Source organism: Danio rerio, chromosome 4 (assembly GCF_049306965.1).
Source record: "Danio rerio strain Tuebingen ecotype United States chromosome 4, GRCz12tu, whole genome shotgun sequence".
Classification (NCBI taxonomy): Eukaryota; Metazoa; Chordata; class Actinopteri; order Cypriniformes; family Danionidae; genus Danio; species Danio rerio.
In genome coordinates this window covers 34419755-34442127 of record NC_133179.1, presented here as the reverse complement: position 1 = coordinate 34442127, position 22373 = coordinate 34419755, and the positions used below count along the sequence as shown (strand labels likewise).

Sequence of the window (22373 nt, the reverse complement as noted above, 5' to 3'; positions counted from 1 at the left end):
TCTGATCGTTTGTTTTGTTGTGCTAATGCACTTCCAAAGCCCTTGCTTTAGTGGGACTTTGCCATAGGCTATCCTGACACTCTAATTTCCCCCTGTCCATAAACTTGGTGACCTACTGCATCAATCAGTGTGCCTAGCACTGACAGGGCCAAAGCTCTGTAGTGCACGGTATATAAGTGGGAACATGGCTCTTCGGGTCCCACCACCTTGAAGGAACATTGCTGGGACTCGAGGCGTACATATGCCCTGAGCCTGACCACTGGTCTGTGCTCGCTACGGTGGCACATATACTAAAATTGGATCGATACAGAGAAGATTAGCATGGCCCCTGCGAAAGGATGACACGCAAATCCGTGAAGCGCTCCATATTGCTGTTTTAGTGCGTGGGTAAAAGTACAGAAATGAAAAAGACAAAAGTATTTCACGATTCCAAATGGTGCATGAGAATGGGTTTAGCAAATCGTGGGAGGTGCTGCTGGGTCAACTGGAAAGTCTACATGCATGGTGAAAACGAATGTGGGATGCTTTGATCGTTTGCTTTGTTGTGCAACCAATGCACTTCCAAAGCCCTTGCTTTACTGGGACTTTGCCATAGGCTATCCTGACACTCTAATTTCCCCCTGTCCATAAACTTGGTGACCTACAGCATCAATCAGTGTGCCTAGCACTGACAGGGCCAAAGCTCTGTAGTGCACGGCATACAAGTGGGAACATGGCTCTCCAGGTCCCACCACCTTGGAGGAACATTGCTGGGACTCGAGGCGTACATATGCCCTGAGCCTGTCCACTCGTCCGTGCTCGCTACGGTGGCACATATACTAAAATTGGATCGATACAAAGAAGATTAGCATGGCCCCTGCGAAAGGATGACACGCAAATCCGTGAAGCGCTCCATATTGCTGTTTTAGTGCGTGGGTAAAAGTACAGAAATGAAAAAAGACAAAAGGCTTTTCACGTTTCCAAATGGTGCATGACAATGGGTTTAGCAAATCGTGGGAGGTGCTGCTGGGTCAACTGGAAAGTCTACATGCATGGTGACAACGAATGTGGGATGCTTTGATCGTTTGCTTTGTTGTGCAACCAATGCACTTCCAAAGCCCTTGCTTTACTGGGACTTTGCCATAGGCTATCCTGAAACTCTAATTTCCCCCCGTCCATAAACTTGGTGACCTACTGCATCAATCAGTGTGCCTAGCACTGACAGGGCCAAAGCTCTGTAGTGCACGGCATACAAGTGGGAACATGGCTCTCCGGTTCCCACCACCCTGGAGGAACATTGCTGGGACTCGAGGCGTACATATGCCCTGAGCCTGAGTGTACACTACGGTGGCACATATACTAAAATTGGATTGATACAGAGAAGATTAGCATGGTCCTGCGAAAGGATGACACGCAAATCCGTAAAGCGATCCATATTGCTGTTTTAGTGCGTGGGTAAAAGTACAGAAATGAAAAAAGACAAAAGGCTTTTCACGATTCCAAATGGTGCATGAGGATGGGTTTAGCAAATCGTGGGAGGTGCTGCTGGGTCAACTGGAAAGTCTACATGCATGGTGAAAACGAATGTGGGATGCTTTGATCGTTTGTTTTGTTGTGCTAATGCACTTCCAAAGCCCTTGCTTTAGTGGGACTTTGCCATAGGCTATCCTGACACTCTAATTTCCCCCTGTCCATAAACTTGGTGACCTACTGCATCAATCAGTGTGCCTAGCACTGACAGGGCCAAAGCTCTGTAGTGCACGGGATACAAGTGGGAACATGGCTCTAGGATAGAAAGGAGAAAAGACAAAAGGTTTTTTACGATTCCAAATGGTGCATGAGCAGGGTTTTAGCTGTTGGGATAGTTTACAGTTTAACCCAAAGAATGACCAGTCTGATAGATGAAGAAGAGCTAGAGTCAGAGATTCAAATAAATAAATAAATCAAGTTTACCTAAGATAGTTTGCAGTTTCATCATCAGAAGCCAGCTTCAACACTCGCAATAAGTTCCTAGGCTGCTCTGCTTACAATCACCAATCAATAACAATTATACTCTGACATAATGTCATTTCCAACTGAACACTGTGATTATCAGTTTTCATGGAACAGGCAGATAGCAGCTCATAGCTGATATCTAATGAGAGAGAAAGAGAGTTTTGAGCAATCCAGAACTGTTAATGTATGTTTACTCAATTTAAACATACATTAAACATAACATTAACTTCAATAACATAATTTTATTGTAATCTTTTACTCAAGCCCGTCCTAAAACATATAAAACAGAGTTGACATGCTTTTTCAAAGTAATGCTGTTACAGTCAACAACAGTTTTAGATCTTTCAGGGGTTAACTGCATCCATCAAAGTATTATTTCAACCCCCATTTATGTTACTTATATATTACTAAAAATATTTAAATCCAACCATAAAGCTGCTTGTTTGCACAGACTTACATGGCACATTTTTTATACAGACATGTCTCTGTTACTTTTACAGCCAAAAGTCAAAAGTCATGGTGAGGGCTAAATCAAGATAACAGTGCACTCACACAGAATCTTATCTTCTAAGACAAAACATACGCTATTCTTTACTCCCATAATGTTACTGTCAGTTTCTGTGCTTAGTTTTTGGCTACTAGACACTCAATATTTAGATTTTAGCTTTTCATTGACAATTAATTGCCAAAGGCATTTTTTATCTTAAAATCGGTTCTAAAATCATTTTAAACCTAAGAGCTTAGCTGAGCCATTTACTGCATTCTGCTCTCATCTGTTTCTTTTTATATCAGAGTTTAACACCAAAAGCAACAAGAAATTGAGAATGAAATCTTACTAACAGCGCTTAGCTTTTGCTTGATTAATCTGCAAACCATCCCAAGATGTGGAAACTGTCCAGATCGGTCCAATCCAGTTAGGGTCATATTTTTTTCGGGATTGCTCCTGGTGCATCATTGATCAATCAACCTCGCCCTAATATTTCTAGGTTTCTTGTCTGACTTTTGTGGCCACTACTATCTAATGGATACCGATTAAGATGTTATTTAAGAATTTATTTATTTATTTAACTATTTCTTTCCCTAATAATCTGACCTACTCTATTCTTAGGATTCGGGCCCTTTTGTCTGTGAAACAGCAAGATAGCAGTGGTGGAACTAAATACAATCTCGGGTTAATTTAGTCCACTACTAAATAAAAACCAGTCCAAGTTTTATCCCCGAGAATGTCCTAAAAGCCTCTTACACACCCGTCACTGAGTACTTAACTCTGGGTGGAGGAGGTACACCCCTTAACTACTGTTATACTTATTACTATCGTTATAGGTGTACCGCAAAATGCACCAGCTCACAAGGGGATTCCACACAAAGCTACCACAAAATTTTGCCTTTCATTCACGTCTGAATGAGAACCCAACAGCTTTCCGTTACTACCCACTACTCCACAGACCATCCCTAGTCTATAATATTTTAAATCTTTCTATATTTCTTTTTGTTGATTGATCAATGGTGTCACCAGTAAACAAGTGCCACGCGTCCATCAAAACTGTAGGGATAGTATACAGTTTAACCCAAAGAATGACCAGTCAGGTATATAAAAAAGAGCCAGAGTCAGAGATTTAAATAAATAAATCAAGTTTACAGAAGATAGTTTGCAGTTTCATCAGCTGAAACCAGCTTCAACTCTCGCAATGAGTTCCTAGGCCGCTCTGCTTACAATCACCAATCAATAACAATTATACTCTCACATAACGTCATTAACTGCGTCATACATATAGGTGTTATAGCCTGATTGGTTAAAACACAGATAAACTAGGTGAATTTCCACGTGGGGTTTGTGCGTATATTCTGAACAATATCTTAAAGGTGCAGTAGGTGATCTGCCAAAATGCTAACCGCTTAGCATATTATCTTTGGACGGCGGCGAGGGACTGTGATTTAAAGCCACACCCCCTGAAATCGCGAACGCGCGCACCGCGTCACAACAGCAGACAGACAACCCCACTAGTTCATGTCATTTGCCAGTTAGTTAGTGCCAGCGCCATGCAGGAATTACATTTATTACTTAACCACACTTACATGCTATTTCAGAGTGAATATTCAGTGTAGCGATAAACAGTATAGGAAGGCTATCATTGTTCAAAAATGACCAAAGTTAATATAAAAGCAATTTCAGCTCAATAAAGCAGGTTAGGCTGAATAGCACTATTTACTGATGTTTTGTTGTTAAACTAAATATAAATCTGTCTATAAATCATTATCGATGCTGTAAAATGACCTTATGAAACTGAAAATAATCACATCAATCTTTCACCGGGAGATTTTAGTGGCTGAACAAAACGTCTGTGCATATAAGTCATTCATAACACAACACAATCTAACATCAGCTTAGCCTGACTACAATAGTTTTAAAACAGAACATTACCTCTCTAATAGTAATACTTCAACCATGGTGTTGTCCTTCCTCCAGCGTGCTAAAGTAACTCCAATATTGATTCAGGTTTTTAAAAGTTTCAATTCAGTATTTGATTTCTCCCGGTCCGTCTCGTGAGCTGGAACTTATGCAGACGGGCTTATGCAGACGGCCACACGCTAATGGCGTATCTGCGTGAACAGATGCGCAGAAGTCCGAATCTACATTTGCTGACAGACAGCCTGACCTGCTTATCGGAATTATGGGAGATTATAGTCCGACTCTATTTAATTGGATGAACATTTTTTTAGGTTTATGCTTTACCCAGGATAAAAAAATACATATAAACACATTTAGATAATTTACTGTAATCATTACTATTGGACTATGAAGAGACTTTCAACCAGAACAAAAATTGTTTCTGAAGATAATCACCTGCTGCACCTTTAAGCATAAATGTCAGACATCCCTTAGACTGATTGAAGCTGACTCCAGACCTGTGAAACGGATCAACAATCAAATAGAACACACACACACACCTAAAGTATAATCTGTTTCTTATTCAAGGCTGAGTGTACTCTCAGCCATCTTTATCAAAACTGGTTAAAAATTTGTATAATCTACATTCAGGCAGTTATAATCTTACTATACAAAGTCTATCTTGAATAAAAAGTAGAATCACTTTAAAATAATTAACCGTAAAAACAGCAAAATCACTTTAGACATTTTAGATAGTATTAACTCATAGAAATAACAATAGAGACATTTGATTCCAGTCCTCAGCCCTCAGTTCCACTTAAGGTCTCTGTGACCTCTGACCTAGTTTGGTGGCTTCTGAAAAAAGTTATAAAGAGACAGGCAAATGCACTGAACATTCTTATATTAAGCAATGTGTTAACTTATTCATTAATTAAAATCATTTCACAGTAAATACTCATTCAAATGATCATATAATTATATTTAATTAAAAAAAATAAGTAACAAGATGATGAAAATAGGATAAACGTTGGTCCATGATGAGACAGATTGGAAAGCAGAAATCCGAATCCTTCAGCAGGAGAACATGTGTTTCAGGATTGGAGGCTCAGTGGTAGAATTCTCCCCTGCCAGGCGGGAAACCCAGGTCCGATTCCCGGCCAATGCAGTTGCTCGTTTGTGTTGCTACTCTTCCAGCTGCAAGTAACAGCCTTGTGGCAGCCACACAACACAAAGGCAAGAAACAACATTGGTCAGTATTGGTGGTTCAGTGGTAGAATTCTCGCCTGCCATGCAGGAGACCCGGGTCTGATTCCCGACCAATGCAATTCTTGTTTTGTGTTGCTACTGTTCCAGCTGGAAGGCTAACAGCCTTGCAGCTATCACACCCCACTAGGGCAGTAGCATAACCATATCAACATTGGTGGTTTTGGTAGAAATCTTGCCTGCCATGTGGGAGACCTGGGTTCGATTCCCTGCTAATGCAATTGCTGTTTTGTGTGGCTCCTCTTCCAGCTCTGGTTGAAGGCCTTTAAGCACTCACACAACACAAAGGCAAGGAAGAACATGGGTCAGCATTAGTGGTTCAGTGGTAGAATTCTTGCCTGCCTTGTGTTGCTACTCTTCCAGCTCTTGGTAACAGCCTTGCAGCAATCACACCCCGTTAGGGCAGCACCATAAGCATATCAGCATTGGTGGTTCAGTGGTAGAATTCTCACCTGCCATGCCGGAGACCCGTGTCTGATTCCCAGCCAATGCAATTCCTTTTTTGTGTTGCTACTCTTCCAGCTCTGGGTAACAGCCTTGCAGCAATTACACCCCACTAGGGCTGCAGTAAAAGCTTATCAGCATTGGTGGTTCAGTGGTAGAATTCTTGCCTGCCACATGGTAAACCTAGAATCGATTCTCGGCTAATACAAGTGCGATTTTGTGTGGCTCCTTTTTCAGCACTGGTTGACTGCCTTTTAGCACTTACACAACACAAAGCCAAAAAACAACATCGGTCAGCATAGGTGGTTCAGTGGTAGAATTCTCGCCTGCGACGAGGGAGACCCGGGTCCGATTCCCGGCCAATGCAATTCCTGTTTTGTGTTGCTGCTCTTCCAGCTCTGGGTAACAGCCTTGCAGCAATCACACCCCACTAGGGCTGCAGTACAAGCATATCAGCATTGGTGGTTCAGTGGTAGAATTCTCGCCTGCCACGAGGGAGACCCGGGTCGGATTCCCGGCCAATGCAAGTGCTGTTTTTTGTTGCTACTCTTCCAGCTTTGGGTAACAGCCTTGCATCAATCACACCCCACTAGGGCTGCTGAATAAGCATATCAGCAATGGTGGTTCAGTGGTAGATTTCTCGCCTCCCTTGTGAAAGACCCTGGTCAGATTCCCGTCCATTACAGTTCCTACTTTGTGTTGCTACTCTTCCAGCTCTGGGTAACAGCCTTGCAGCAATCACAACCCACTAGGGCTGCAATATAAGCATATCAGCATTGCTGGTTCAGTGGTAGAAATCTCGCCTGCCACGCGGGAGACCTTGAGTCGATTCCTGGCTAATACAAATGCATTTTTGTGTGGCTCCTTTTTCAGCTCTGGTTGACGGCCTTTTAGCACTCACACAACATAAAGGCAAAGAAACAACATGGGTCAGCATTGGTCGTTCAGTGGTAGAATTCTTGCCTGCCACGCGGGAGACCCAGGTCCGTTTCCCGGCCAATGCACCTTCTGATTTTGGTTGCTACTCTTCCAGCACTGGGTAACAGCCTTGCAGCAATCACAACCCACTAGGGCTGCAGTAAAACCATATCAGCATTGGTGGATTAGTTGTAGAATTCTCACCTGCCACGCGGTAGACCTTGAGTCGCTTCCTGGCTAATACAAATGCAGTTTTGTGTGGCTCCTTTTTCAGCTCTGGTTGACGGCCTTTTAGCACTCACACAACACAAAGGCAAGGAAGACCATGGGTCAGCATTGGTGGTTCAGTGGTAGAATTCTCGCCCGCCACGCGGGAGACCCGGGACCGAATCCCGGCCAATGCAATTCCTGTTTTGTGTTGCTACTCTTCCATCTCTGGGTAACAGCCTTGCAGCAATCACAACCCACTAGGGCTGCAGTATAAGCATATCAGCATTGCTGGTTCAGTGGTAGAAATCTCGCCTGCCACGTGGGAGACCTTGAGTCGATTCCTGGCTAATAACAATGCAGTTTTGTGTGGCTCCTTTTTCAGCTCTGGTTGACGGCCTTTTAGCACTCACACAACACAAAGGCAAGGAAGAACATGGGTCAGCATTGGTGGTTCAGTGGTGGAAACCTTGCCTGCCACGCGCGAGACCCGGGTCCAATTCCCAGCCAATGCATTTCCTGTTTTGTGTTGCTACTCTTCCAGCTCTGGGTAACACCCTTGCAGCAGTCACACCCCACTAGGGCTGTAGCATAAGCATATCAGTGTAGCGCCCCCTGCCCTCTTAGGCTTTGTCCTGACCTAAGCTCTATAGGGTGGAGCACCGGATTCCTACAGTTTAGCCTCTCGACTATTATTTCACTCCCCCTAATCAGATACCACTTTTAGAGAACTTCAATGAATAAGCAAAACAAATTAAGTTATAAACAAATAGAAATTTATTTATAAACAAAATAAAAATAAAGATGAGTATAGAGGTATTTGTTATTTATAAAGGTGATATTATAGGTATAAATATAATTATAATGCTATTTATAATAAGATATGAATTATTAATACAACCTTATATCAATACACAATAGATAAAACACTAATTGCAAAGAGAAACGGTTATTAACCTTCAATAAACACACAGTATGAGTATCCAACAACTGGACCCCAATCACTTAAGCAATAAGCATTTTACACTTTTGTGACTTGATGCACTTTTTAGACGCTCCCTTACTAAAACTGTATATTCACTCTTGAATGATTTAGATTACTCACAATTATTTAGTGCATTTGTATCTCAGATTATAGAATCTCAAAGCAAATATTCTCTAAAAAAAATATAGAAATAACACCTTTTTCACTCTTTTGTAAGCGTTAACAGCAAATAAACACTTTTGCAACACTGAAATATTGAAAGTGGGCCCACTCTCACACACACACACATACAGTCTCACCCACCCTCGATGCAGGCCTGTTATGTTGCTCGGGTGCGTAGTGGCCTTTGAAACTGCAAAATGGCCTCTTCACTCTTACAAGAGCAAAAAGAAAACACTGCAACTGTACCTGGCTTTCCTGCAGCCGTCACGATCGTCGTCTGTCCCGCGATCGATGTTCCCCACCGCGAACCGTCAGTCCGATGCAGCGTCAGCACACAGCATGAACACTCCCGCCGATGCGATGAATCTGTCCTCCTGAACGAGCTTCACTCTCTTAACAGTTCACTCGCTAAAACACTGCGTCAGTCTAGTGTAGCAGACAGCTAAAACACGAGGATATGATCTCACACGAGCGTCAATGTCTTCAGCTCGCAAACGGTCTCCATATACTCGCAATTATTACACTTAACGCATACACTATGGTTCTTAAACAACTTTAGCACACTTTAAATCAATGTAAACTGTATATAACTCACGATTTGCAGTTATAACACTCAAGTTTCTCTCAGAGACAAGCCTCTGCGGTCTCGTTCTCTCAATCTTCTCCTCAGCTCTCACGATAAACCAATAATAGCTTATTCACCTATAAGAGAGGCGGGGACTAATTGGTATAGACCCAATCAGGTATTAACACACAAACTTGATAGCAAAAAGCACATTTTCACCCAAGTGCAAATCAACCAAACACTGAAATGTAGCGAACGAGTTACTTAAAGGGAAACATACCATATAAGTCCTATAATAGTATGCATACTAAAATGCATTTTCTTAACAGAATAGTGGTCTGTTAATATTATCTATCTATTAGATTACCATAATATGAAAAATATGATTATAATCTCTGAATATTTCTATGTATAAAAATATAATATGCTCTGCTTTTAGGTGCAAGTGGGTTTAAGTAAGCTCTTTTTTAATAAGGGCTACATCCTCCCCCTTCTAAACTTCTCATGCCCTCATGAGACATTTAAAATTGAATTACTGTTCTGACAATAGGGCCAGGGGCTGTAGGGACACACTGGGAACACTGAGCCATGGGATGACACCAAACTGTGTTGCAGCTCTTTCGGGTCTTTGACAAATCTTCAATGTGTACTACCATCCCTCGGTGAACCATAGTTAATGGTTTATCAGTGGGTCGGCCCAAATCATCATAACTCAGCTTTATTACTGGTTTCACTTCTCTTGAAGACTTACGACACACAGCAGGTTCAGACCCCAGTTTGGGAACATTTCTGTGGTCATTGTCTCCTACACCTTGATCATCCACAGCTTCAGCAGGCTGATTGAGAACCTCTCTCGCCTCCTCTTCCACTGTATCTTTTCTCGCTTCACACTCTGAATTCAGTTCTGGACCATATTCAGCAGGTATAATTTCAGGTTCCACAGCAATTTGAGGTGTTGGCAGAGTTCTCAGAGCAGGAATTAACTTTGGGTAGTAATAACAAAGGTCGTCATCCTCACTCTCAGATGTCTCATGGTTTTCATCTCTTACTTGCTCAACATTTTCAACTTTCTTTTCCTTTTGTACTCTTTTTCCTGATTGTGCTCTTGTTACAGGTGACTGTGTTGAGGGATTGGAGTCATTCGCCTTACTGAATCTCACATTCTCTCCAACAGGTAACAAGTGGTCTCGATGCATTGTCCTTATTGCTCCCATTCCACGCTCAGGCCTCAGTTTATAGACCGGTAAGTCCTTAAACTTCTCCACAACCACATATGGTAAGGAATTCCATCTGTCCTGGAGTTTGTTCTTTCCTTTTACAGCAAGATTTCGAATGAGCACTCTGTCTCCAACAGTCAACAGTTGAGGTTTCACTCTTGTGTCATAGAGCTTCTTATTTCTTTGATGAGCCTTCAACGAAGTCTCAGCAGCCAGCTGATATGCTTGTTGCAGTTCAGCTTTCATTTTCTCAACGTATTGCAGATGAGTCACTCCTTTCTCACCAGCAGGGGAAATGCCAAAACATATGTCTATGGGCAGACGAGCCTCTCTTCCAAAAAGCAACTGATAAGGGGAGTAGCCTGTAGCCTCGTTTTTTGTACAATTATAAGCGTGTACAAGCTGAGTGATGTGTTGACTCCACTTACTTTTTTGGGCTGGCTCCAGAGTACCTAGCATTGACAGAAGGGTACGGTTAAAGCGTTCTGGCTGTGGGTCACCTTGTGGGTGGTAAGGTGTGGTCCGTGATTTGCGGATCCCCAACATTCCCAGAAGTTCCTGTATCAACCGGCTTTCAAAGTCTCTTCCTTGATCGGAATGAATGCGTGAGGGCAATCCGTAATGAACGAAAAACTTTTCTACCAACACTTTGGCAACTGTCACAGCTCGCTGGTCTTTAGTAGGGAATGCTTGTGCATAGCGGGTGAAGTGGTCAGTTATCACTAGCACATTAGCAATACCCTTACTATCAGGCTCAAGGGACAAGAAGTCGATACAAACCAAGTCTAGTGGACCATTACTGGTAATGTGGCTTAATGGGGCAGACTTTTGAGGTAAGGTCTTGCGTGTAATACAACGACCACAATTTTTGATGTATTGCTCAATGTCACTGGTCATACGTGGCCAGTAAAAACGATCCCTCAGTAACTCTGTGGTCTTCTCTACTCCTAGGTGACCAGAATCATCATGCAGAGACCGCAGCACTGTTAAATGGTATTTCTCTGGCAACACTAGTTGAACTTTCTCTTTTCCACTTTGGTTTTTGGTGACTCTGTACAACAGATTATTTCGAATGACAAGTTTGGGACCTTGGCGTTGCAGGAGAGTGAGGGTAGGATCAGAACCTTTTATAGGGGTGAGTGGCTTGTTTTGTGCAATGTCTTGTTTTACTTTGCCAATAACAGGATCCTGTTCTTGTGACAATTTTAGGTCAGCATGAGTCAACTGCTCTAGATGACAAACATCAAGCAAAGCAGGACAAGAGTAAACAGCGGGGATGCTACCAGGTGAAACACCTAACTGGTCTATCAGTCTGGACTTTTCATCACTCCAAGACAAGTTGGACAACTGACAAATAGCTTTTACTCCAGACTGTGTAATTTCAGTCCAAGAGAAGGAAGTGGCAGGTTCCGCAGGATAACGGGAAAGCACGTCAGCATCAATGTTGTGTTTGCCTGGCTTATACTGCAGGCTGAAGTTATATGTTGCCAAGGCTGCTAGCCATCTATGACCAGTTGCATTTAACTTTGCACTTGTCAGTACGTAAGTTAGAGGATTGTTATCAGTTCTCACGACAAATGGAACTCCGTACAGGTAATCGTGAAACTTGTCTACAACAGCCCACTTTAATGCAAGGAACTCTAGCTGGTGTATGTGATATCTCTGTTCTGAAGCACTCAACTTTCTGCTAGCAAAAGCAACTGGTCGAAGTCCATCAGAGTGTTCTTGATTCAGCACAGCACCAATCCCGCTCAGACTTGCATCAATGTGGAGTACGTATGGTAGGGATGGATCAGCAAAGGCAAGTACAGGTGCCTGAGTTATACACTTGATTATCTCTTGAAAAGCTTGTTTACATGCGTTGTCCCAACGCTCACCAAATAGATCAGTCTCCTTGAAGTACTTCTTTCCTTCCACCTTACTCTTTCCTTTTGCAGGTGGGTAACCTTTCGTTAACTCTGTCAGAGGTCTTACAATGGAGGAGTAATTCTTAACGAAACGGCGATAAAATCCACAAAATCCAAGGAAAGATCTTAAAGATTTTAGGTCAGTAGGCTCTTTCCACTGAGTCACCGCAGCAACTTTCTCGGGGTCTGGAGCTATTCCTGCAGCAGAAACAATGTGTCCCACATACTTGACTTTTGGCTGACAGAACTGGCACTTGTCGATAGACACTTTCAGCCCCCATTCCTCCAGTCGGTCGAGGACTTTCATCAATCGCTCCTCATGCTCTTCCAGTGTGCTTCCAAAGACAATGAGGTCATCCAGATAGACAATCACTTGTAATAGATGCATATCTCCAACCACTTTCTCCATTAATCTTTGAAACGTCGCTGGGGCCCCAGTGATTCCTTGTGGCATACGTTGAAACTGGTAGAACCCCAGTGGGCAAATAAATGCAGTTTTTTCTTTGTCTTCCTCAGACATCGCAATTTGGTAATAGCCGCTCCGCAAATCCAAAACTGAAAACCATTTGCTTCCCGCTAGGCAGTCTAATGCATCATCAATGCGAGGGGTGACATATTGATCGGGTGTAGTGCGACTGTTAAGAGTCCGGTAATCAATGCACATTCTCACAGCACCACTCTTTTTCCGCACTATTACTATAGGCGATGCATATGGGCTTCTGGACTCCTCAATGATACCAGCAGCTAGAAGATCTTTCAGATGCCTTCTGACATCATCGATATCGGCTGGGGCAATGCGCCTTGAACGCTCTCTGAATGGGTGAGGATCATGCAGTCTAATTTGATGGGTGACTCCTTTAGCCAAGCCTACATCCCATTCCTGTGTTGAAAACACATTCTTTCGCTCAGCCAGCTTCAAGCGTAATCTTTTCTCCCAAGCTGTAGGTATGTTCGAATCACCAAAGTTAAACACGTCAGGATTAATCTGATCGTTAGACTCTGTAACTCCATGAGCAACAGTGACTGTATCTGTAGGGAATATTTGAGCAACTACAGTCCCTGGAGGAACTGAGAGTTCTTTGCTGGTCTCATTTTGAATCAAAATCCTGAAATTGTTTACATCTACTGCTGATGAAGAAAGAACGACAGGGGAAACAAGCAGTCCAGCAGGAAGTGAATCAACAGGAGAGGTTTCAATGAGAAAGATGTCTCTTCTCAAAGGTTTGTCAGACTCAATTTTGCATGAAGCATATCGCTCACCTTGTGATGGTACATTAAGCATACCTGGGCCTTTCCATCTCACTTGGCCCTCAGGTTGGTCGACAGCAAAAGATGTGGTGTCCAGGTGTGTTTGAATTCTGAGTGAGTGGGCACTGCGTGTGATATTAGTACCTTCACCATTTGTCATTCGCTGGAAGAAGCTAGCATTGGTTCCGATGATTAATGGAAACTGCTGTGGTCCTTTAGGGTCTGGGCAGACTAAAGCAAGGATAGTGACTGTTTCTTCTGCACCAGTAAGAGCAACAGGGAATGTGACATCAACTACAATGTATCCTTTATAGGGATAATTGGATGAACTTAGGCCCCAGATGGATAGGCCAGAAAGAGGAAGTATGGGCACATTTGACAGGTGTTCAGAATACCAGGAGTCGAAAACAATAGTGACTTGAGACCCGCTGTCCCAAAGAGCACAGCATGGATGTCCTCCTACTTTCACTGCAATGGTAGACGCTGGTCCAACTAAACCCTTGGGAAAACCCTTTGGCTCACAGCTGTGTATCTGGCTCTTTTTGGAAAAACAAGCTCTATCTTCAGCATGGCTGTTCGGATCACTCTTTGTTCCTTTAGCCCTTTTTAAGGAACGTACTAGCTTGTTGATTACAAGAGTGGCATTTTCAGGGGCTTTACATTTAGTTGCGATGTGTCCCTCTTCACCACATCGGTAACAAAAGTAGTCAGCTTTGGGTTTTGAAAGCTGGTGTCGCGATGAACTTGAAACAGGGGTTAGTGGTAACTGGGCATGGCTTGTTGAATTACTTTGACCAACACTCATTATAGCTAACTGTTGTTGTAACTGCTGTACTTGTTTTTTCAACACCTGAACCTCAGTCTCTTTGACTACTTCCTTTGAGTCTGTGGGGCTTAATTGGCGTGATTTCACTCTGTTCTCGATCATCATGGATGAAGCAATATTTGAACAATCAGTTTTTATCTGAGCCCTCAATTCTTGAATTTCTGCTTTAAGTTCATGTACAACAGTGGGACAAATGCTTTCTTCCTGCAAGTGTATGGGCTTTGCAGTAGCAGTTATCTTGCGTCGAGTGGCTTCTATCTCCTCAGCCTCACGAACCTCATTTAACAGACTCAGGAAAGTTGGTGGATTTTCTTTCCGCTCCCTTAATCGCAACTGCAATAGCATCATGTCAGATTCAACAGCTCCTCGAATCAATTGCTCTACTCTAGCCTTATCAGCATTTGCAGAAGTCAGTCCCCCTTTTTGGATGACTTTAGTCAGTGATTTCTCCATTCTTCTCAGAAAAACAGAAAGTGACTCACCAGGACACTGTCTAAGAAGCCGAAAAGCAAAGTATAAGTCTTCTCCAGACTCAGAAGATCCAAAAGTACTTTCCAGAGCTTCCACATATTTCACCGCTTCAGCATCCGGACATGACATACGGACAGCTTTAATGATTTCCAGGGCTGGTCCCTTTAAACTTTCCACAATTCTTCTCCGTTTCTCCTTTTCAGAGCACTCACATTCAGATATCATCAACTTAGCTTGTTCAATCCAGTGATCCATAGTTTCTTCTCCTACAGGGGTTGGAACAATACCAGAGAAGGTACGTAAACGACGGTAGGCACTTCCATCACTCGATGGTCTTACTGTTTTTTCAAGAATTTCACCCACTGCACGAATTATTGACTCAGGTGAACTGGGATTTGCACTCTGTGGAGAAAATAGAGCATGTACATCAGTCATGGACTTGCCTTCATCCTTCAGAAACTTGGAGAGCTTGTCAGCAAACTCTGCTGGAGCAACATGAGCTGATTCTCTTTCCGTAGCTAAGATAATCATCCAGGCTTCCTCACCATCTGTAGGATGCAATTCCTCAGGGCAATTAGTGGGATCTACAACTTCTCTGCATTCACACAGCACTAACAGAGTTGTCGGAGTGGCTCCACCTTTTGAGTCTCGAACCCGTACTCGTCCAAAAACCTTCACACTCTCGGCCACTTTTTCAATGCAAGCAGTCTCAGTGTTTTGTGGTACTCCTGTCAGCAACAACGCATGAGCTGGGTCGATTACTGCTTCTCTGCACCACTCAAGAAGTTCACTCTGCAGTTGTGGGTCACTTCTGAAAGACATTTCTCAATAATAATCAGTTAGTTACAGGATGGTGTCAGTTTTTCCTCTTCAGTGTTCTTAACGTGTATTAAGGTGTTTAATTTACTCTTCTTAGTGTATCAGGAAAAGGTGAGAGTGTATCCCGGACGAGCCCCCAATTTGTGTAGCGCCCCCTGCCCTCTTAGGCTTTGTCCTGACCTAAGCTCTATAGGGTGGAGCACCGGATTCCTACAGTTTAGCCTCTCGACTATTATTTCACTCCCCCTAATCAGATACCACTTTTAGAGAACTTCAATGAATAAGCAAAACAAATTAAGTTATAAACAAATAGAAATTTATTTATAAACAAAATAAAAATAAAGATGAGTATAGAGGTATTTGTTATTTATAAAGGTGATATTATAGGTATAAATATAATTATAATGCTATTTATAATAAGATATGAATTATTAATACAACCTTATATCAATACACAATAGATAAAACACTAATTGCAAAGAGAAACGGTTATTAACCTTCAATAAACACACAGTATGAGTATCCAACAACTGGACCCCAATCACTTAAGCAATAAGCATTTTACACTTTTGTGACTTGATGCACTTTTTAGACGCTCCCTTACTAAAACTGTATATTCACTCTTGAATGATTTAGATTACTCACAATTATTTAGTGCATTTGTATCTCAGATTATAGAATCTCAAAGCAAATATTCTCTAAAAAAAATATAGAAATAACACCTTTTTCACTCTTTTGTAAGCGTTAACAGCAAATAAACACTTTTGCAACACTGAAATATTGAAAGTGGGCCCACTCTCACACACACACACATACAGTCTCACCCACCCTCGATGCAGGCCTGTTATGTTGCTCGGGTGCGTAGTGGCCTTTGAAACTGCAAAATGGCCTCTTCACTCTTACAAGAGCAAAAAGAAAACACTGCAACTGTACCTGGCTTTCCTGCAGCCGTCACGATCGTCGTCTGTCCCGCGATCGATGTTCCCCACCGCGAACCGTCAGTCCGATGCAGCGTCAGCACACAGCATGAACACTCCCGCCGATGCGATGAATCTGTCCTCCTGAACGAGCTTCACTCTCTTAACAGTTCACTCGCTAAAACACTGCGTCAGTCTAGTGTAGCAGACAGCTAAAACACGAGGATATGATCTCACACGAGCGTCAATGTCTTCAGCTCGCAAACGGTCTCCATATACTCGCAATTATTACACTTAACGCATACACTATGGTTCTTAAACAACTTTAGCACACTTTAAATCAATGTAAACTGTATATAACTCACGATTTGCAGTTATAACACTCAAGTTTCTCTCAGAGACAAGCCTCTGCGGTCTCGTTCTCTCAATCTTCTCCTCAGCTCTCACGATAAACCAATAATAGCTTATTCACCTATAAGAGAGGCGGGGACTAATTGGTATAGACCCAATCAGGTATTAACACACAAACTTGATAGCAAAAAGCACATTTTCACCCAAGTGCAAATCAACCAAACACTGAAATGTAGCGAACGAGTTACTTAAAGGGAAACATACCATATAAGTCCTATAATAGTATGCATACTAAAATGCATTTTCTTAACAGAATAGTGGTCTGTTAATATTATCTATCTATTAGATTACCATAATATGAAAAATATGATTATAATCTCTGAATATTTCTATGTATAAAAATATAATATGCTCTGCTTTTAGGTGCAAGTGGGTTTAAGTAAGCTCTTTTTTAATAAGGGCTACATCCTCCCCCTTCTAAACTTCTCATGCCCTCATGAGACATTTAAAATTGAATTACTGTTCTGACAATAGGGCCAGGGGCTGTAGGGACACACTGGGAACACTGAGCCATGGGATGACACCAAACTGTGTTGCAGCTCTTTCGGGTCTTTGACAAATCTTCAATGTGTACTACCATCCCTCGGTGAACCATAGTTAATGGTTTATCAGTGGGTCGGCCCAAATCATCATAACTCAGCTTTATTACTGGTTTCACTTCTCTTGAAGACTTACGACACACAGCAGGTTCAGACCCCAGTTTGGGAACATTTCTGTGGTCATTGTCTCCTACACCTTGATCATCCACAGCTTCAGCAGGCTGATTGAGAACCTCTCTCGCCTCCTCTTCCACTGTATCTTTTCTCGCTTCACACTCTGAATTCAGTTCTGGACCATATTCAGCAGGTATAATTTCAGGTTCCACAGCAATTTGAGGTGTTGGCAGAGTTCTCAGAGCAGGAATTAACTTTGGGTAGTAATAACAAAGGTCGTCATCCTCACTCTCAGATGTCTCATGGTTTTCATCTCTTACTTGCTCAACATTTTCAACTTTCTTTTCCTTTTGTACTCTTTTTCCTGATTGTGCTCTTGTTACAGGTGACTGTGTTGAGGGATTGGAGTCATTCGCCTTACTGAATCTCACATTCTCTCCAACAGGTAACAAGTGGTCTCGATGCATTGTCCTTATTGCTCCCATTCCACGCTCAGGCCTCAGTTTATAGACCGGTAAGTCCTTAAACTTCTCCACAACCACATATGGTAAGGAATTCCATCTGTCCTGGAGTTTGTTCTTTCCTTTTACAGCAAGATTTCGAATGAGCACTCTGTCTCCAACAGTCAACAGTTGAGGTTTCACTCTTGTGTCATAGAGCTTCTTATTTCTTTGATGAGCCTTCAACGAAGTCTCAGCAGCCAGCTGATATGCTTGTTGCAGTTCAGCTTTCATTTTCTCAACGTATTGCAGATGAGTCACTCCTTTCTCACCAGCAGGGGAAATGCCAAAACATATGTCTATGGGCAGACGAGCCTCTCTTCCAAAAAGCAACTGATAAGGGGAGTAGCCTGTAGCCTCGTTTTTTGTACAATTATAAGCGTGTACAAGCTGAGTGATGTGTTGACTCCACTTACTTTTTTGGGCTGGCTCCAGAGTACCTAGCATTGACAGAAGGGTACGGTTAAAGCGTTCTGGCTGTGGGTCACCTTGTGGGTGGTAAGGTGTGGTCCGTGATTTGCGGATCCCCAACATTCCCAGAAGTTCCTGTATCAACCGGCTTTCAAAGTCTCTTCCTTGATCGGAATGAATGCGTGAGGGCAATCCGTAATGAACGAAAAACTTTTCTACCAACACTTTGGCAACTGTCACAGCTCGCTGGTCTTTAGTAGGGAATGCTTGTGCATAGCGGGTGAAGTGGTCAGTTATCACTAGCACATTAGCAATACCCTTACTATCAGGCTCAAGGGACAAGAAGTCGATACAAACCAAGTCTAGTGGACCATTACTGGTAATGTGGCTTAATGGGGCAGACTTTTGAGGTAAGGTCTTGCGTGTAATACAACGACCACAATTTTTGATGTATTGCTCAATGTCACTGGTCATACGTGGCCAGTAAAAACGATCCCTCAGTAACTCTGTGGTCTTCTCTACTCCTAGGTGACCAGAATCATCATGCAGAGACCGCAGCACTGTTAAATGGTATTTCTCTGGCAACACTAGTTGAACTTTCTCTTTTCCACTTTGGTTTTTGGTGACTCTGTACAACAGATTATTTCGAATGACAAGTTTGGGACCTTGGCGTTGCAGGAGAGTGAGGGTAGGATCAGAACCTTTTATAGGGGTGAGTGGCTTGTTTTGTGCAATGTCTTGTTTTACTTTGCCAATAACAGGATCCTGTTCTTGTGACAATTTTAGGTCAGCATGAGTCAACTGCTCTAGATGACAAACATCAAGCAAAGCAGGACAAGAGTAAACAGCGGGGATGCTACCAGGTGAAACACCTAACTGGTCTATCAGTCTGGACTTTTCATCACTCCAAGACAAGTTGGACAACTGACAAATAGCTTTTACTCCAGACTGTGTAATTTCAGTCCAAGAGAAGGAAGTGGCAGGTTCCGCAGGATAACGGGAAAGCACGTCAGCATCAATGTTGTGTTTGCCTGGCTTATACTGCAGGCTGAAGTTATATGTTGCCAAGGCTGCTAGCCATCTATGACCAGTTGCATTTAACTTTGCACTTGTCAGTACGTAAGTTAGAGGATTGTTATCAGTTCTCACGACAAATGGAACTCCGTACAGGTAATCGTGAAACTTGTCTACAACAGCCCACTTTAATGCAAGGAACTCTAGCTGGTGTATGTGATATCTCTGTTCTGAAGCACTCAACTTTCTGCTAGCAAAAGCAACTGGTCGAAGTCCATCAGAGTGTTCTTGATTCAGCACAGCACCAATCCCGCTCAGACTTGCATCAATGTGGAGTACGTATGGTAGGGATGGATCAGCAAAGGCAAGTACAGGTGCCTGAGTTATACACTTGATTATCTCTTGAAAAGCTTGTTTACATGCGTTGTCCCAACGCTCACCAAATAGATCAGTCTCCTTGAAGTACTTCTTTCCTTCCACCTTACTCTTTCCTTTTGCAGGTGGGTAACCTTTCGTTAACTCTGTCAGAGGTCTTACAATGGAGGAGTAATTCTTAACGAAACGGCGATAAAATCCACAAAATCCAAGGAAAGATCTTAAAGATTTTAGGTCAGTAGGCTCTTTCCACTGAGTCACCGCAGCAACTTTCTCGGGGTCTGGAGCTATTCCTGCAGCAGAAACAATGTGTCCCACATACTTGACTTTTGGCTGACAGAACTGGCACTTGTCGATAGACACTTTCAGCCCCCATTCCTCCAGTCGGTCGAGGACTTTCATCAATCGCTCCTCATGCTCTTCCAGTGTGCTTCCAAAGACAATGAGGTCATCCAGATAGACAATCACTTGTAATAGATGCATATCTCCAACCACTTTCTCCATTAATCTTTGAAACGTCGCTGGGGCCCCAGTGATTCCTTGTGGCATACGTTGAAACTGGTAGAACCCCAGTGGGCAAATAAATGCAGTTTTTTCTTTGTCTTCCTCAGACATCGCAATTTGGTAATAGCCGCTCCGCAAATCCAAAACTGAAAACCATTTGCTTCCCGCTAGGCAGTCTAATGCATCATCAATGCGAGGGGTGACATATTGATCGGGTGTAGTGCGACTGTTAAGAGTCCGGTAATCAATGCACATTCTCACAGCACCACTCTTTTTCCGCACTATTACTATAGGCGATGCATATGGGCTTCTGGACTCCTCAATGATACCAGCAGCTAGAAGATCTTTCAGATGCCTTCTGACATCATCGATATCGGCTGGGGCAATGCGCCTTGAACGCTCTCTGAATGGGTGAGGATCATGCAGTCTAATTTGATGGGTGACTCCTTTAGCCAAGCCTACATCCCATTCCTGTGTTGAAAACACATTCTTTCGCTCAGCCAGCTTCAAGCGTAATCTTTTCTCCCAAGCTGTAGGTATGTTCGAATCACCAAAGTTAAACACGTCAGGATTAATCTGATCGTTAGACTCTGTAACTCCATGAGCAACAGTGACTGTATCTGTAGGGAATATTTGAGCAACTACAGTCCCTGGAGGAACTGAGAGTTCTTTGCTGGTCTCATTTTGAATCAAAATCCTGAAATTGTTTACATCTACTGCTGATGAAGAAAGAACGACAGGGGAAACAAGCAGTCCAGCAGGAAGTGAATCAACAGGAGAGGTTTCAATGAGAAAGATGTCTCTTCTCAAAGGTTTGTCAGACTCAATTTTGCATGAAGCATATCGCTCACCTTGTGATGGTACATTAAGCATACCTGGGCCTTTCCATCTCACTTGGCCCTCAGGTTGGTCGACAGCAAAAGATGTGGTGTCCAGGTGTGTTTGAATTCTGAGTGAGTGGGCACTGCGTGTGATATTAGTACCTTCACCATTTGTCATTCGCTGGAAGAAGCTAGCATTGGTTCCGATGATTAATGGAAACTGCTGTGGTCCTTTAGGGTCTGGGCAGACTAAAGCAAGGATAGTGACTGTTTCTTCTGCACCAGTAAGAGCAACAGGGAATGTGACATCAACTACAATGTATCCTTTATAGGGATAATTGGATGAACTTAGGCCCCAGATGGATAGGCCAGAAAGAGGAAGTATGGGCACATTTGACAGGTGTTCAGAATACCAGGAGTCGAAAACAATAGTGACTTGAGACCCGCTGTCCCAAAGAGCACAGCATGGATGTCCTCCTACTTTCACTGCAATGGTAGACGCTGGTCCAACTAAACCCTTGGGAAAACCCTTTGGCTCACAGCTGTGTATCTGGCTCTTTTTGGAAAAACAAGCTCTATCTTCAGCATGGCTGTTCGGATCACTCTTTGTTCCTTTAGCCCTTTTTAAGGAACGTACTAGCTTGTTGATTACAAGAGTGGCATTTTCAGGGGCTTTACATTTAGTTGCGATGTGTCCCTCTTCACCACATCGGTAACAAAAGTAGTCAGCTTTGGGTTTTGAAAGCTGGTGTCGCGATGAACTTGAAACAGGGGTTAGTGGTAACTGGGCATGGCTTGTTGAATTACTTTGACCAACACTCATTATAGCTAACTGTTGTTGTAACTGCTGTACTTGTTTTTTCAACACCTGAACCTCAGTCTCTTTGACTACTTCCTTTGAGTCTGTGGGGCTTAATTGGCGTGATTTCACTCTGTTCTCGATCATCATGGATGAAGCAATATTTGAACAATCAGTTTTTATCTGAGCCCTCAATTCTTGAATTTCTGCTTTAAGTTCATGTACAACAGTGGGACAAATGCTTTCTTCCTGCAAGTGTATGGGCTTTGCAGTAGCAGTTATCTTGCGTCGAGTGGCTTCTATCTCCTCAGCCTCACGAACCTCATTTAACAGACTCAGGAAAGTTGGTGGATTTTCTTTCCGCTCCCTTAATCGCAACTGCAATAGCATCATGTCAGATTCAACAGCTCCTCGAATCAATTGCTCTACTCTAGCCTTATCAGCATTTGCAGAAGTCAGTCCCCCTTTTTGGATGACTTTAGTCAGTGATTTCTCCATTCTTCTCAGAAAAACAGAAAGTGACTCACCAGGACACTGTCTAAGAAGCCGAAAAGCAAAGTATAAGTCTTCTCC

At 42.8% G+C, this 22373-nt stretch overlaps 2 protein-coding genes and 3 non-coding genes across 5 annotated transcripts in view; 3 read left to right on the top strand and 2 right to left on the bottom strand.

The window, feature by feature from the left end:
• Window positions 1-22373, bottom strand: part of LOC137491238 (uncharacterized) — a 1025816-nt gene that overhangs the window by 392548 nt on the left and 610895 nt on the right. The gene's annotated exons all lie outside the window — the stretch shown is intronic.
• The window catches only part of LOC101886704 (uncharacterized), an 847011-nt gene that overhangs the window by 213743 nt on the left and 610895 nt on the right, over window positions 1-22373 (bottom strand). The window lies entirely within an intron of this gene.
• LOC137494761 (U6 spliceosomal RNA) lies at window positions 267-373 on the top strand. Its single transcript, XR_011014707.1, has one exon. It is a non-coding gene; the product is annotated as a U6 spliceosomal RNA (small nuclear RNA).
• Window positions 795-901, top strand: LOC137495015 (U6 spliceosomal RNA). Its single transcript, XR_011014959.1, has one exon. It is a non-coding gene; the product is annotated as a U6 spliceosomal RNA (small nuclear RNA).
• On the top strand, window positions 1317-1420 carry LOC137495080 (U6 spliceosomal RNA). The gene has a single exon (XR_011015025.1). It is a non-coding gene; the product is annotated as a U6 spliceosomal RNA (small nuclear RNA).